The sequence below is a fragment of the Ahaetulla prasina genome, chromosome 1 (genome assembly GCF_028640845.1).
Source record: "Ahaetulla prasina isolate Xishuangbanna chromosome 1, ASM2864084v1, whole genome shotgun sequence".
Taxonomy (NCBI): domain Eukaryota; kingdom Metazoa; phylum Chordata; class Lepidosauria; order Squamata; family Colubridae; genus Ahaetulla; species Ahaetulla prasina.
In genome coordinates this window covers 118927432-118943497 of record NC_080539.1, presented here as the reverse complement: position 1 = coordinate 118943497, position 16066 = coordinate 118927432, and the positions used below count along the sequence as shown (strand labels likewise).

The window sequence follows — 16066 nt, the reverse complement described above, 5'->3', positions numbered from 1 at the left end:
GCTCTTTTCTGCACTTTTTCTGGAGTCTCAACTTGTTTTTTCATATTGTGGTGACCAAAACTGAATACAGTATTCCAAGTGTGGTCTTACCAAGTCCTTATAAAGCAGTACTAACACTTCACGTGATCTTAATTCTACCCATCTGTTAATGCATTTTAGGATTACATTGGCTCTTATGATTGTTGTAGCACACTGCTGGCTCATATGTAAATGATTCAGAGGTAGATTTCAGCAGGTTCTGATCAGTTCTAGAGAATCGGTAGTGGAGATTTTGAGTAGTTCGGAGAACCGGTAGTAAAAATTATGACTGGCCCCACCCCCATCTATTCTCTGCCTCCCAAGTCCCAGTTGATCAGGAGGAAATGGGGATTTTGCATTAACCTTCCCCTGGATTGGGGAAGGAATGGAGATTTTGCAGTATCCTTACCCCGGAGTGGGGTGGGAATGGAGATTTTACAGTGTTCTTCCCCTGCCACGCCCACCAAGCCACACCCACCAAGCCACACCCACAGAACCGGTAGTAAAAAACCCACCACTGAAATGATTGTCTACTAGGATTCCAAGATCTCTTTCACAGTTACTGCCAAGTTTCACCTAATCTGTACTTGTACATTTGGTTTTTCTTGCTTAAGTGTAAAACCTGGCTTTTCTCTACATCACAGGTGTCAACTTGATTGCGACACATGACGTATCATGACATATTGCGATGTTTTTTGTCTTTGCGGAGCCAGGCTGGGCATGGCCTGTGCGTGATGCATCCGGCCTGTGGGCCAACAGTTTGACAGGCCTTCTCTACATTGAATTTCATTTTGTTAGATAAGCCCCAGTGTTCAAGTCTGCTGAGAGTTGATTAATTTCTCTAATTAATAATTAGAGAAATATGAGGAAGATGAAGAAGACGACAAAAACAAATTGCATTTTAAATTGCCATGCACATTATGCACAATGTGCACAATTAAGATGTAATTTGTCCCAGAATTTATTTCTTCCAGAATTTAGAAAAGGGACAGTGAGGAGCCATCAAGTTTTCTATAGTCTCATTCCCAATGTGTATTTTAGTTGGAAAGTATCATTAACTTGCAATTACTCTTATCAATATAATTATTTTCATATATACTGGGATACAATTTAGCTGCTACTAAGGGACCTATTAAAAGTCAGTTATGTATAATCTACATGTTCAAAGACACATTTCCCCCTTTTATAAATTTCAATCTGGCACAGTGTGTAAGGACCTCCAGGAATTACTCAAAACAGAGATACTCTGTCTAGTTAAAAACTATATGCTTGTCATAATCCCCACATCCTAGATGAAAGTTCTGTAAATATATTTCCACCATACTGCCACAAGTGTCAATAAGTAATAGTGATAAAACTGATATGATTAAATCCATCTGTTTTTTTCTATAAATGGCACAAGACATATGTCTTTGTAAACAATGGGCACATTTAGCAATTTACTGAGACAGAATTGGGAAGCAAATATGTAATTTATAGATGTGCATCCAAAGCCAAGATCGTATCATAAGTTAAAGCAGGATAATGTAAAACAGGTTTTCATATATCTGGGATGGAGAAAATAAGTTTGAACCCACTAAGTTTGGCAAAGACTGTCTCTGTCTGCAAATTGGAATGACCTGCTACAGGTTTTTCTTTCCTTGTTCTTAACTTCTGTTGCCATTACCCCTTGTTGCGAGAGAATGAATGAGTTCCAGATGAGTACAAATGCCATGTCCAACTACAGGTCTAGTTCAACTGCAGCTGAGTCCAGTTTGGCCCTACCATTCAGATTCTGTAGGCTGTAATCATCTAGATCCAGGGGTGGAGAACTATGACCCTTTTATGACCTATGGACTTCAACTCCCAAAATTCTTGAGGCAGCATGGCTGGCTCAGGAATTCTGGGAGTTGACATCCACAAATCATAAAGGGGCACTAGTAGTTCCCCACCTCTGGTCTAGACTTTACTAAAGAAATTGGCTCCAAGTTAACTTTTACAGATATACAGCAATATTGTAACTAAAGGTAACTTCCACCAAAGCATCCTTTTCACTCTATTTCCACCCCCTAATCCCTCACAAAATCCAAAATTTGCAGCAGATTTTTTTTATCAGTATCAGTTCTACCCAGCTAGAAATGCTGAGAACCACCAAAGAATACCACATCTTACTCCCTGAACTGCCGAATCTCCTGAAAGAATAAAAATGTATTCACTCACATTCCATGCAAAAAGAAAAAAAGAAAGATACAACGAGGTTCCTTTCCTCCCATCCAGGTCTCCAGTGTGTATGAATGTATGCACCTTTGTGTCAGTGTTGACTCTTGGCTCCATTGTTTTGAACTAGCCCCTGAAGATTTTTTGGCCAAGTCTTTTGGAAATGGTTTGCCATTCTCTCTTTTCTAGGGTTGAGAGTGTGTGACTGACCCAAGGTCACCCTGCTGGCTTTGTGCCTACAATATTTTTTTTCAGAATATATACAGATAAAAAGAATACCTTTCTACATCTCTACTGAAGCTGTTGCAAAGGTGCTTTTTCAAAAGGCAACTGGACTTTCTGATTTTTCTTTGAAGATGTTCTGCTTCTCATCCAAGAAGCTCCTTGAATAAGAAGTGAAATGTCTTCAAAGAAAAAGTTCAGTTACCTCTTGAAATAAACACCTTTGGAAAACCATGACCTGGATGCCTGAGAATCTCTACAGAAGCTATTTTTATGACAAATTACAATGAATAGTAGGCTAGACAAGTGGTTATGTAAGATCCACTCAGAGTCAAGTAACTCTCCAGAAATTGTAACTTTATATTGCTCCATGAAAGAAATGGAGGATAAAGAACCTGAAAGAAAGTCCAACCCAGAACCTTTGTAATGGCCCTTGATTTTTCTTAAGCTTTATATTTTTTTTTCCAAAAATATATTTTAAAATATTTTCATAATAATGCTATAAACCCACAAAGCCAATCCAGAGCAGTAAAGGAGGGGGGGGGGGGATAGGAACCTTCTCTGATTTAAACAGACTTTCACAGAGACAATCAAAAGCAATGGAGAAGAAAATTGCATGTTAGAAATCCTAATTTAGATCTAATGTAGAGTTTATAGAACACAGTAAATCAATAAATGAAATGATGTCTTTTGTCTGCCGAAATGAAAATCACCAGATACAAACAATCTGTCTTTACATGCTTCTGCCTAACCTCATATAGTGTGTTTTTTTAAACTTATGCAACTTTAACCCTATTTTTATTTGTCCCTTGAGTCAGCATACTCTCTCTTGCACTTGCTCGTTCTCACGTGAGTACATACACATAAAGAAACATAAAAATGCTTTCTCTAGGAAAATAACGGCCCACTTAAAATAGTATTTTATGGCAGGTCTAATTTCTCCCAAAATCTAAAATTTGCCACTTAGTGAATGGACCATACCTAGTGAATGGTCTATCAAGGCAAAGTAGATTTCCCTGATCTGGCACTGTCCAACTGGGCTATATAGCATTGTACTTAAAGCTATACAGCCTGGTGATCAAGAAAGTGGCCAGTCAACAGTTCAACAAACTGTGATGACACAGTGGTTAGAATGCAGTACTGCAGGCTAACTCACTGCTCACTGCTAGCAGTTCGATTCTGACTGGCTCAAGGTTGACTCAGCCATCCATCTTTCTGAAGTCGATAAAATAAGAACCCAGATTGTTGGGGGAAATATGCTGACTCTATAAACTGCTTAGAGAGGGCTGTAAAAGCATTATGAAGTGGTATATAAATCTAAGTTCGAATGCTAATACTTCTGGGCAACCCCATATTAAAGCAGCATCTTACTTCCTGGAATGCTCAGCTAATCTTTGGGCCTCCCCCTGGGCATGTCTGCTCCTGTATTACAAACAAACAAATGTGCAGGCTCCTGGATATGGTAGGTCTGAACTCAAGATCTGCTAGAGCATATGCATGCACCAACTCTATAAACACAAAATGCAAAGCTTGTTGCGTCTCCTGGATTAGGGTTAAACTCAATAGTACTGGCTTTCCAGTGAGGTCTCAAATTGGGCCCCTCTTTAATACAGATCATGAACTGGGATTCAGCATCAAGACAAAACCTAATCTGAACAGACTAAATTGCCAGGTCCCTCAGTGACTGCATCTTTGAATTTGGACAGCCTAACTATTTCTATCCAATTAGGTACCGTAGTTGCGGTCTCATTTTGGCTCTTTTCAATTTAGCCTTCCTCGGTGTTTAGCAATGAGTTTAATCCTCTTTTTGAGTTCCTATTAGTCCTTCAAGGTGGACATCATCAGGAAACATAGATACTAGAACTCTGCTGATATGGTCATAATATTGCAAAATATGGTTATAATATTGATGGGAATTGTCCTTTCCTCTCTCTTATACCAAAGAGAGTGAAGGCAGGGTAGTCTTCTGATTTCCTGGGCTAGGTTTATGTTTTCATAACAGCTGCCATATATTTTCTTTTACTGCTTCTTATTTTTGCCCTTTCCACAAAACAGAGGCAAATCCATGCATGGAAATAGCTCAGGGAATGGATGAAAATCTTTGACTTACATATCACAACTGCTAAAATCAAACTTTGGGGTGGGCTCCCATAGTCCATCAGCAAAATGAACAGGAAAGTCCCCAGATACAACAAGGAAGTCTTGCCATATTTTAAAGTTAGCAAACTAACCCATATTGCCATCTATATGTGTATTTAGGAAGCATCATACCGCAAGTCCAGATCAATCTAAGCCCATCACTGTTTATATTGTACCCCACAGAAATAAAAATGTTTATCCATAAAAATAAAAATAAAAAATCCAACTATCTGAAAAATATTTCCTTGCTAGAATAATATATTCCTGGAATCATTATTATTATTAGTATATGGTGCTGTTACAATAGCTACAGGAGACCACAGTGCAATTACTGAGTAGTAGTTTGGCTTCCAAAGTATTACCTTAGTTGTAGGAAATGCTCACACGCATCCCATGGTGTGCCACAAGCTGGTTTCACATCAGAAAGAAAAATAAGTGGCTCTTCCTGCACACCATCCAAGGCCCTCTCCCTCCCTAGAGCTGCCTCACAAACAGATGCTGCAACCGGGAAGGTTCAGAGAACAGAAATCTGACTGCCTGCACTGAGCACCAGCTTGTTCAGGGGCTCATCTCAAACACACAGTGCCAGAATTCGAACCACTAAAGTAGAAACTATCTCCTGTGTCATTAAGCCATCGAGCCACCACGTCTCTTATATTCTTGGAAATGAATAAATCATTCATTTAGCTTTGGTCCTGAATGAAGACATCTGGAAAATGATGCTAAGTACTGCCCACACACACACAAGCATACACATGCACAAACGTTTCACAAACAGTGAAATACTGCTGCACAGTCACATTTCTCAGGACTATTCTTCAGCCTCAGTGGTACCACCTGATAAGTTTAAAGCTTGGTCTGGTCTTACAACAGTTCCCTTTGGATAACTATTACTTCGGTTGGGAATCACACAGCTTACTTGACAATAAACGTAGCAGCAAATGTGAGAGTATGTTGTTTCTTTTCTGGAAAACAAGTGACTATACATATTTCTATTGGATGTTTGCTGGTGCTGGAAAGTGGGCAGAGGGAAAGGGAGCAGGAATGGAGGGAACAGATACTGTATTAACATTTTTATTTTTTTATTTAAATTATGAATAGACTGCTACATACTTTCCCCCAAGGATACAGAAATCCCTCTCTTAGGTTGTTACGGACCCATTTAGCCTTCCCTTCAACTCGATTGCCATTCCTCCATCATTGCCACTAGAAATCATTACGTTGGAGTGAAATAGACTACTTTATTAAACATGGCTTCTCCACAGAAATAGCATTAGGTATGCATAAGCAGCATGGAGATGGTAGTGGAGAACAGACGGCTTCATAAATATGCAGATAAGGGGCAAAGTGTAATAAATCTGGATCTCCAGAGTGGTACTTGTGAAAAGCTATTTTAGCAGAACTTTGAGAGCAAAGCTCAACATACAACCCTGTCAGCTGAGCTGACGTCTTTCCCCAAATTGAGATTAGATGAACTTGCGGTTTTAATGTGGATGGGATATGACTCTTGATATATTTAATTTACAAATAGAACAACAGCACAAAAGGTTACACACAATCACACACTTGCTCCAGTCAAGTGAGAGTGCAAGGTGGCAAACCAAAAAAAACCCAAAACCCAAACATGCAGCAGAACCACCAAAATGAGTGCTTTCTTTTGGCTTCCAGGGAGACAATGTTTGGAAACTAAAGGAAACCATGAAGGCAATGGCAAACTTTCATAATGATTATTTACTGAGTAAAAAGTGGGAAAACGTTTATTCTTTCAGCTAAAAAAAATCTTCTGCCCAAAACTGGTGTCAAAATGAGTAAGCATTTATGCCTCGTATAATGGAATTGCCAAATAAATTCACAAGGAAGAAATAAAACCATCTACTGTAAATAACATGGATACCTGTATAGTTATGCGTTACAATGCAGCACAGAAATACAGGTCCAGAATTCAACTGTAGCTGTAAACATGTTTGCTTTGTCATATGGTCACATTGTCATGTGGTTATTTTGCAAAATGTTTTTTGTATTCTGAGGAGCCTGAGAATTTCTCTAGTCTGCTGAATATTAGCAACTAAAACAATCCTGTCCTATCCGAAAGGCAGAAGATAATAAAATCAGGAATAAAATAAATAATGACCTATCAAACCAGAACTGGTTTTAGAAATAAAACATCCTCAAAGTGGTAATTAAATCTGTAGATAAAATTGACACACTTGTTATCCTAGGTGAAGTCAGATTGTAGGAACAACCTGAAATAATTAGGGAACAGTTCCCTTTGTGTATATTTCTGCTGATGTCTTTAATCTTCTTGTAAACTGCCAAGAATGGATGACCTTGGAAGAAATAAATAAATAAAATGTGGGTAATTCCAAATTGGATGCCCTGCATATTTTAATGGTTACAGCTAAAGCTACATGTTAAGAAATATTAATATGGTTAAGGAATATTAACCTTTTATTTTGTTACCAATTCAACTCCAAGAGTTTCAATAGTCTACAATTCTTTCCAAGGTAGGTAGGTAGGTAGATTATATAAACATACATATATAAGGTAATGGTAAAGGTTCCCCTCGCACATACGTGCTAGTCATTGCCGACTCTAGTGGGTGGTGCTCATCTCCATTTCAAAGCCGAAGAGCCAGCACTGTCCGAAGACGTCGCCGTGGTCATGTGGCCGGCATGACTCAACGCCAAAGGTGCATGGAATGCTGTTATCTTCCCACCAAAGGTGATCCCTATTTTTTCTACTTGCATTTTTACGTGCTTTCGAAACTGCTAGGTTGGCAGAAGCTGGGACAAGTAACGGGAGCTCACCCCGTTACATGGCAGCACTACGGATTTGAACCGCTGAGCTGCCGACCTTTTGATTGACAAGCTCAACGTCCTAGCCCCTGAGCCACCGTGTCCCTTATACATACATACATACATACATACATACATATAAATATACATATACATATACATACATACATACATACATACATACATACATACATACATACATACATACATATATATATATATATATATATATATATATATATATATATATATATATATTTGTTTTCTGAGGTTTTCGCGGGTGTTTGTATGTAGGTCTTTGGTTATTCGGGTTTTCTCCCGCGTAAAATTGGAAGTGTCTTGGCGACGTTTCGACGAAGTCTCATTCGTCATCTTCAGGCTTCAGCTTCGTGCTTCTGGGAGCAATGTGTGATCGCAGCTGTTTCTTCCTTTTAACTGCTAGTGGGGGTTTGAACTGATTGGGTGGGAGCTTGGCTGTGCTCTGATTGGATGGGGGTGTGTCCGGTTTGGGTGGGGACTTGGTTGTGCTCAGTTTAGTCTGTGTTGCAGGGGGATTTGAGCTGGTGAGCTACATTGTTGTTGTTTGGCTTCGTGGTTGTGCTACATCTTCATAGTGGGTGTCAGTCTGCTGCATGTATGGATTGGAGGGGTTTGAAATGGCTAATGTTGCAGCTGCGGTCTGGCTTCTGGTCCTTGGTCGTGCTTGATCGTGCTTCATGATCAGTGTGGGTTTGGGTCTGTTTTCTGAGTGGATGTGCAGTGGTGACATCCTGTGTGGACCTCGTGAGTGTGGGTCTGGTGTCATTCCTCGTGTTAGGGACTCGTTTGTCAATAAGGGCAGGTTTCCAAATGGCTGGTAGGCGGGAGGTATCATCTCGTTTGTTCATGCTGTGTGGGTGTTTTTCTATCTCAATGGCTTCTCTGATTATTCTGTTGTTAAAGTGTTCAGTTTTGGCGATAGTTCTGGTCTTTTTAAAGTCAATATCATGTCCTGTGACTTTAAGGTGTTGGATCAGGGAAGAAGTTGGTTCCTCTTTTTTGACTGAGTTCTTGTGTTCTTCAATGCGTGCACTTATTCTTCTGTTGGTTTGTCCGATGTATGGGGCGGAGCAGGCGGTGCATGGGATTTCATATACTCCTTGATTTTCTAACTCAATTTTGTCTTTGGGGTTTCTTAGGATGGTGGATATTTTTCGGTTTGTGCAGAATGCTGTCTTGATGTTGTGTTTGTGGAGGATCTTGCTGATTCTGTCTGTAGTGCCTTTTATATATGGGAGGAGGGCTGTGCCATTTTCTTGTTCTCTGTCTTGGATTTTAGTGGGGAGTTCTTTTTGGATTAGCTTGGTAATCTTATTTCTTTGGAATCCATTGGATGTTAGTACGTTAGTGAGAGTGTGTAGTTCGGTTTTTAGGTGTTGTTCATCAGCTAAGCATTTTGTTCTGGAGATGAGTGTCTTGGCTACGGAGTTGATCTGTGCTGGGTGGTGGTGTGAGAGTGCGTGCAGATAGCGGTTTGTGTTTGTTTTCTTCTGGTAGATGGTGTGTCCTAGGGAGCCATTGGATTTCCTGTAGACTAAAACATCCAGGAAGGGAAGTTGGTTGTTAGCTTCTGTTTCCATGGTGAACTGTATTTTGGGGTGTAGGCTATTGAGGTGTGTGAGGAAGTTGTCAAGTTTTTCTTTCCTGTGTGGCCAGATTATGAAGGCGTCGTCTACGTATCTGAGCCAGAGTTTGGGTTTGTGATCAGATTTTTCTAGAGCTTGGGTTTCAAAGTGTTCCATGTAGAGGTTGGCAATGACAGGTGAGAGGGGTGATCCCATGGGTGCTCCTTCTATTTGTTTGTATTTTTGTCCATTATAAAGTATGTGTTGGATAGGCAGTGGTTGGTTAGATCTAGGATGTGCTTGGGGGGGTTATATTTGTTTTGGATAGCTGTCAAGGCTTCTTTGATTGGCACTTGGGTGAAGAGGGATATGACATCAAAGCTCACGAGTAGGTCGCTGGGCTGTAAGTTTTGTTTCTTTATGATCTCTATGAACTGGAATGAGTTTTTTACGTGTGAGGTGATGGATTCTGCATAGGGCTGTAGTTGTTTGGTGAGAAATTTGGCTAGGTTTTGTAGAGGTGAGCCTATGGAGCTGACTATGGGTCTAAGTGGGGTTCCTTCTTTGTGTATCTTGGGGAGACCATAGAGCTTAGGGCATCTGGATGATTTCTCTCTGGGAATGATTCTTTGTTGGATTTCTTCGCTGATGGGGGAGGCTTTTATTTTGGATCTAGTGGTTTTTTCTAGGTAGGTGGTGGGGTCTGTGTTTAGGGGCTTGTATGCAGGGTCTTGGAGGAGGTTGGTTAATTTGGTTTGGTAGTCAGATGTGTTCATAACCACCGTGATGTTGCCCTTGTCTGCTGGTAGGATTATTATGCTGGTGTCTTTTTTCAGGTTAAGTAGTGCTGTCTGTTCCTCTTCAGGTAAGTTGCTTTTGGGTGGCTTGCTGGTGCAGAGGATGTTGGAGATTTCGAGTCTGATTTTGTTAGCGTCATCAGGGTTGATTTTGGTCAGGCTGGTTTCAACTCCGCATATAAAGGTTTCAGTGGGGATGTATTTGGGAGTGACTGCAAAGTTGAATCCTTTGGAAAGGACATCGGTTTCAGCTGTGGTGAGGATCCTATCTGAGATGTTATGCACTGTTTGTTTCATGTGTGGCTATGATGGGGGAGGGGTTTGTTTCTGACGTTCTTGTAGTCTTCGGAGTTTGTTGGTGTGTGTGTCTGTCTTGAAGGTGGTCTGTGTTTCGGCTCTCCAGATGGCAAGTTGTTTGGATTTGTCCCAAAGTGCCGGGTGGATCTTGTTGCTGAGCAATGCAACTCACCAGCTCAAATCCCCCTGCTACTCAGACTAATCTGAGCACAACCAAGCCCCCACCCAAACAGGACACACCCCCAGCCAATCAGAGCACAAAAAAACCCCCATTCAATCAGAGCACAGCCAGCTCCCACCCAATCAGTTCAAACCCCCACTAGCAGTTAAAAAGGAAGAAACAGCTGCAATCACACATTGCTCCCAGAAGCACGAAGCTGAAGCCTGAAGATGACGAATGAGACTTCGTCGAAACGTCGCCAAGACACTTCCAATTTTACGCGGGAGAAAACCCGAATAACCAAAGACCTACATATATATATATATTCTCGTAGGTTTTCACGGGTATAGGTATGTAGGTCTTGGCATATTCGGGTCTTTTCCCGTGTAAGGTTGAGAGTATCTTGGTGACATTTCAACGAGGTCTCACTCATAATCTTCAGGCTGGTGCTTTCGGCTTTGTGCTTCTGTGAGCAAAGCGTGGTTGGAGCTGCCGTCTCTCTATAAATACTGGTGGGGAGGTGGGGAATGTTGCTGTGAATGGGTTGGTTGGCTGCATGGTTGCATCTTGATTGGTAGATGGAGTGGGTGTTTGCAGATTGGTTGAGGTGGGGAGTGTTGCTGTGAGCGGGTTGGTTGGCTGTATGGTTGCATCTTGATTGGTAGATGGAGTGGGTGTTTGCAGATTGATCGGCTGCCTCACAGCATCCTGTGTGGGTGTGGTCCAAGTCTTTTGTTCCTGAGCTTTGGTGTTTTGGCCTCTGGAGTTCTGTGATGTGATGTCTTGAGCAGATGGCTGTGATGCAGCATCCCGGGCTCTGGTCTGGCTCCGAGTCCGAGGTCCTGTCATGTGTTCCTGGCATGTGTCAGCTTGCTTTGTGTGGGGATCTATTTATAGCCAAATTAGACTATTACCAGATTTTATGTAGTGATTCCAACCAATTTCAAAACAATATGGTCTTTTATAGGTACAATACATCATGATTTTGTATGATTTTTGAACGGTTCATAATTGTAAATGCAGAGATGTATAGAATGATTAATGCAACAGGAGCATTTTGTTTTGAATTTACTGGATTTTTACTGCAATAGCTATGGAAAAATAATAATGGATAATGGAAAACTGTACAAAGCCCAGGCATAAGAATTCATTTCTTCATTTCAACACTTTCCATCTATATGCACTTAAATATAATATTCAGTATGAACGCTACTACATCTCAAAACAATATTGAGGCGCTTTCAATACAATATAAGAGTTATCACTGTATGATGACAGAGATGCTTTCCTCTAAGAATTATCCAACAAGCCAGATATAAAAACTATTTTGTAGATGATAGAATTTCCAGAGAAACCCTGATGGACAGGATAAACAAATGTCTCTTGGACTATGCTGTATACCAGAGTTCCCCAACGTTTCCAGCTTTGCTGGCTGGTGGGGGTGGGGAGGGAGAAGAAGTTCCCACTGTCAGTTTATTTCTCTGGACAACTCTCTTTCTTAAGGGAAAGGAATGGAAAGCAACCATTCCTTCTACATGAATCTCTTAACCTTTAAAATACTAGAGGAGACGTTTCTTGCTACCACCTCCTCTATCCATCCTTGAGGATAAACAAGGAGCAATGCGAAGGTTATGGAGCTCCTTCATAGAAAAGATTAATCCAGTTGGCTGCTTATCTATTTTTAGGCAAACAGGACCGGCCTTTTCCATTTCCCATTGTTTTTAAAATATAGCCTAGATTTAAATTCACTGCGAGTGCCTTGAAATGCCCTACAGATACCTCTTATAATTATTTTGATTGTCCTAATGCAGAGACAAGCAAACTTGAATGGGGAGGCAATGCTGGTGAGATTGCAACATCACCAAAAAAGAGTAGACCACCAAATAAGTTAGAACATTTGGAATGTTTGGGGGATAGCACTGACATACCTGGAATCCAGAAATCTGGTGTTCTATCAATGCCATCTAAAGGTCACCCAAGTATTTGCAGTCCAGGAATGGCAAGCCTAATTAGGGGGAGGTATTATGTGGCAAATTGGGTGCCTTAAAACTTGAAGAGGTTTGAAGCATACTTACCTCCGTGTCCCCGTGGGTTTTATCCCACAAGATGTAACCAACTTTATGGGGCGGTGCTCATCTCCATTTCTTAAGCCAAAGAGACAGCATTGTCTGGAGACGTTTCTGGAGTCATGTGGACAGCATGATATCATGCTGTAGCACAAAGCATATAGCAAAACATGGGACGCTCTTACCTTCCTGCGTGCTTATATGCAGTACCTATCATCTACTTGAATTTGCATGCTTTCAAATTGCTAGTAGGTAGGACTTAGGACAAGTGATGGAAGCTCACTCCATCTCTCAGCACTCAGATCTCGAACTGCCAAGCAGTAGATCTTTAATGGGCTAAGACTCAGCGTCCTAACCACTGCACCATTGTGTCCCCAAAATTAGAAAACTGGGCCTAATTTGTTAAGAGTTATAGTTTTGTGTGTTTTAAACCTGCACAAATTTAAGGCATGTGTTTCTACCTGTCTTTCCCAAGCCCTTCAAATACAAAATGTTTGGTCCATTCTCTTTTTTGGGCTGGTTGCAAATAGAGTGTCAAGATGTCACTTGCAATTTGAAAACTGCATATGGCTCATCCATGCCTGATTCCTATTTGGGATGTTATTTGTAATTGTTTAAATGGAAAACAAGAAGAGTACATGATTATAAGCTGAAAATAAATTGGCAATCTGCAAGAAAGACAAATGCAATATTAGACTGTACTGTAAAACTAAATTTTCCAAGGCAAGTAATTTCCTCCCTATTCTGCAGTGATCATCTTTCTTTCCCCTCTCCTCCCATTTCAAATATTATCTCCCGTTCTGGCTATCTCAGTTTACGAAGCATTCAGTAGACTACATCAGATATAAGGAAAGGTAGCAAACATTATCAGGGACCTGGAAACTACTGTAAATCCTATTAAGAAAAATGAAAAGAGCGGAGAATGTCCTTGAAAGAAGAATATAATAGTAGCCTGAAAAGGATGCTATATAGAAATCACAATCTGTTCTGTATTACTCCAGGGTACAGAATGTAGAGTAATTGTGGTTTAATGCAGTCAGCCAGATGTTCTGTCTGGATCTGGCATTTTTATCCACCTATTGAGACCTTTCCAAGGACTTGGGATAGGTAGATGTTGATGATGTTAAAGGTATCCTTGCAGGCTGTAAGTTGTTCCAAGTAAAGCTGCCTTTTGCAATTGACTGATGGTGATTTTGTCAATACGATGGAACTCAAGTGGTGCTCCAGTTGTTTTGGGATTGCGTCTAAGGCACCTATTAAGACTGGTACTACCTTTGCTTCCTTTTGTCATAGTTATTCTATTTCTATTTTCAGGTCTTTATACTTTTATTACCTTCTCTCGTTCTTTCTCTTCTGCTGTCTCCAGGTACTGCCACATCCACTATCAAGACTTATTATTCATAAAAAAATTATTTGCCTGAATTATTCCAGACCCAATAATAAGAATAATTATCTATTTATCACTTTCTCACTTTTTTCTTGAGTTTCCCCTCTAGTTGCTATAAAATATAAGGCAGAAAAGTTGTACCAAACGACTACATTTTTTTAAAAAAAACCATGTAAAATAAGGAGATTTGTAAAATTTACTGAGTAAAATTTAGGTGCTAAAATAACTTACAGCCTCCATAATACTGGGGATTATATAAAACACAAGTTTTACTGTTCAGCCTTAGGTGTCGTCATATATTAAAAAGTATCAATAGAAGAGAATATATGTAGCTCGGGATTGAACTGTGGAGTTCTTGGTGCTTTCTGAACTTGGCAGTTTCCTTTAGATATTTCAGTATTATCAGTCATGGTGAATGTGGGGTTTGCTCCCGGCTTATACACAATGGCTTGCCCTTCCAGTGTAAGTGGGGGTGTGGTTATCACAGATAAACAGAGATCAATACTAAACAAACAATCAAGCAGAAAGCAATATTCTAATAAAAAAGCTACCAAGGAGACAATCAAATAGACAAAACTAATGAGATCTTCTAATCGAGGAGCTACCAAGGAAAACCACCCATCCCCACCTACACTGGCAGAGCAAGCTACTATATATAAACAGGTAGCAAACTCCACTTTCACTAGCACTGATGATGCTACCTACTCAGGTAATGAAATGTCTGCAAGCAAGCAAGCAAGATGACAGAGTATCAAGGACTCCACATATTAAAAAATCTTCTTACAATGGAACGATTACATCTGGATGAGAAGTTAGTTTAGAAGTACGGTAACTCATAGTTTTTGAAGTCTGGGTTTCCCATTAAAATCCATGTTCTTTTATTAAATCATCTGCTGTGCAATATCATGGGTGAGCGCATAAACTGATTCTCTAAATAAATATCCATACATGTTTTGTTTTGTTTTTCCTGATCATCTTTACATCTGGTAATTGTTGGAAGTTCAGAATAGGACACAATAAAAACCAGATGAACAAGACAGAATTAATATCACATATAAAAGTTTTGTAGTCTTGACAAGCTTCCTAAAGATTGAAAAGGACCAGCTCTGACTGGACTCACTTTCTAGATTGGATGCATATAAACTAGTAACTAACAGGGGTCTCCACCCTTGCTAGCATGGTTAGCTGAGGAATTCTGAGATTCAAAGTCCATAAACCTTAAAGTTGCCAAGACTGGAGACCCCTGATCTAACAGACTTTGTGCAGGTGACATCTCAAAATAACTAGAAGCAGAACACTCTCTTTGATATTGTAAACATTGTGTGATTCATGCAGGGACCTGGCAAATTACAATTTATTTTACAGCTTCTAATACAATCAGAGGTGGATTTCAGCAGGTTCTGACCAGTTCTGGAGAACCAGTAGCAGAAATTTTGAGTAGTTTGGAGAACTGGTAGTAAAAATTCATACTGGCCCCGCCCCCATCTATTCTCTGCCTTCCAAGTGTCAGCTGATTGGGAGGAAATGGGGATTTTGCAGTAACCTTCCCCTGGAGTGGGGTGGGAATGAAGATTTTACAGTATTCTTCCCTTGCCATGCCCACCAAACCATGCCATACCCAAAGAACCAGTAGTACAAATTTTTGAAACCCACCACTGAATACAATATATTAGCAAATATTCTATAAAGCTTGATTCCTGGAATGAAAAACATTCAATCTTTTCTGGTTTTTTTTTTTGTGGGGGGGAGCACAGTTCAAAATAAGTAATTTCTCCTACCTGATTGGAAAATAGAGCTTTATTTGATATTTTTAACCATGGCGTTTTTATTGCTAAATGTAGGAACTCTTATTTGGTTTAAAGTAGTGTTTTGCTTCTTCAGCAATCTGAGATACTATAGAGAAAACAAAGAAATGTCTGGTTGTAGGAAAGCCCCAAAATGAATTCATGGCAAATGGAACTGGGGGGAAAAAAACCAGTTGTTTGAAGCTCTAGAGAACTGCTGGTGATTAGTGTCAACAATACTATGCAAAGAGATTAATGGCACTTGTACGCTATCACTGTCCACTCCTTTATCCCTCAAAACCTTTACAAATGACCTGCAATCACTTCTACTAGTCAGAATAACCAAGGACATTTCACTGCCCAAGCTGTTACACAGTTCATAACAGCTAAATTCCTCATGCCTTGCTTTACCCAAAGGAAGGAAGGAAGGAATACCAAAGCAATTTGCTGCTTAATACCTGGCCTGATATTTGCCAAAGAAAAAAGAGAAGTGCAGTAAATTGTCAATTTCACCTCTGCTCATTTCACCTGAATTACTGAGGAAGAGATGCAGAGCTGTCAAACCAACATTTCACAACACAATCTGCTAGGGCAGCTGAAC

General features: G+C 40.1%; 1 protein-coding gene across 1 annotated transcript in view; it reads right to left on the bottom strand.

The window, feature by feature from the left end:
- The window catches only part of SCML4 (Scm polycomb group protein like 4), a 92970-nt gene that overhangs the window by 33495 nt on the left and 43409 nt on the right, over positions 1-16066 (bottom strand). The gene's annotated exons all lie outside the window — the stretch shown is intronic.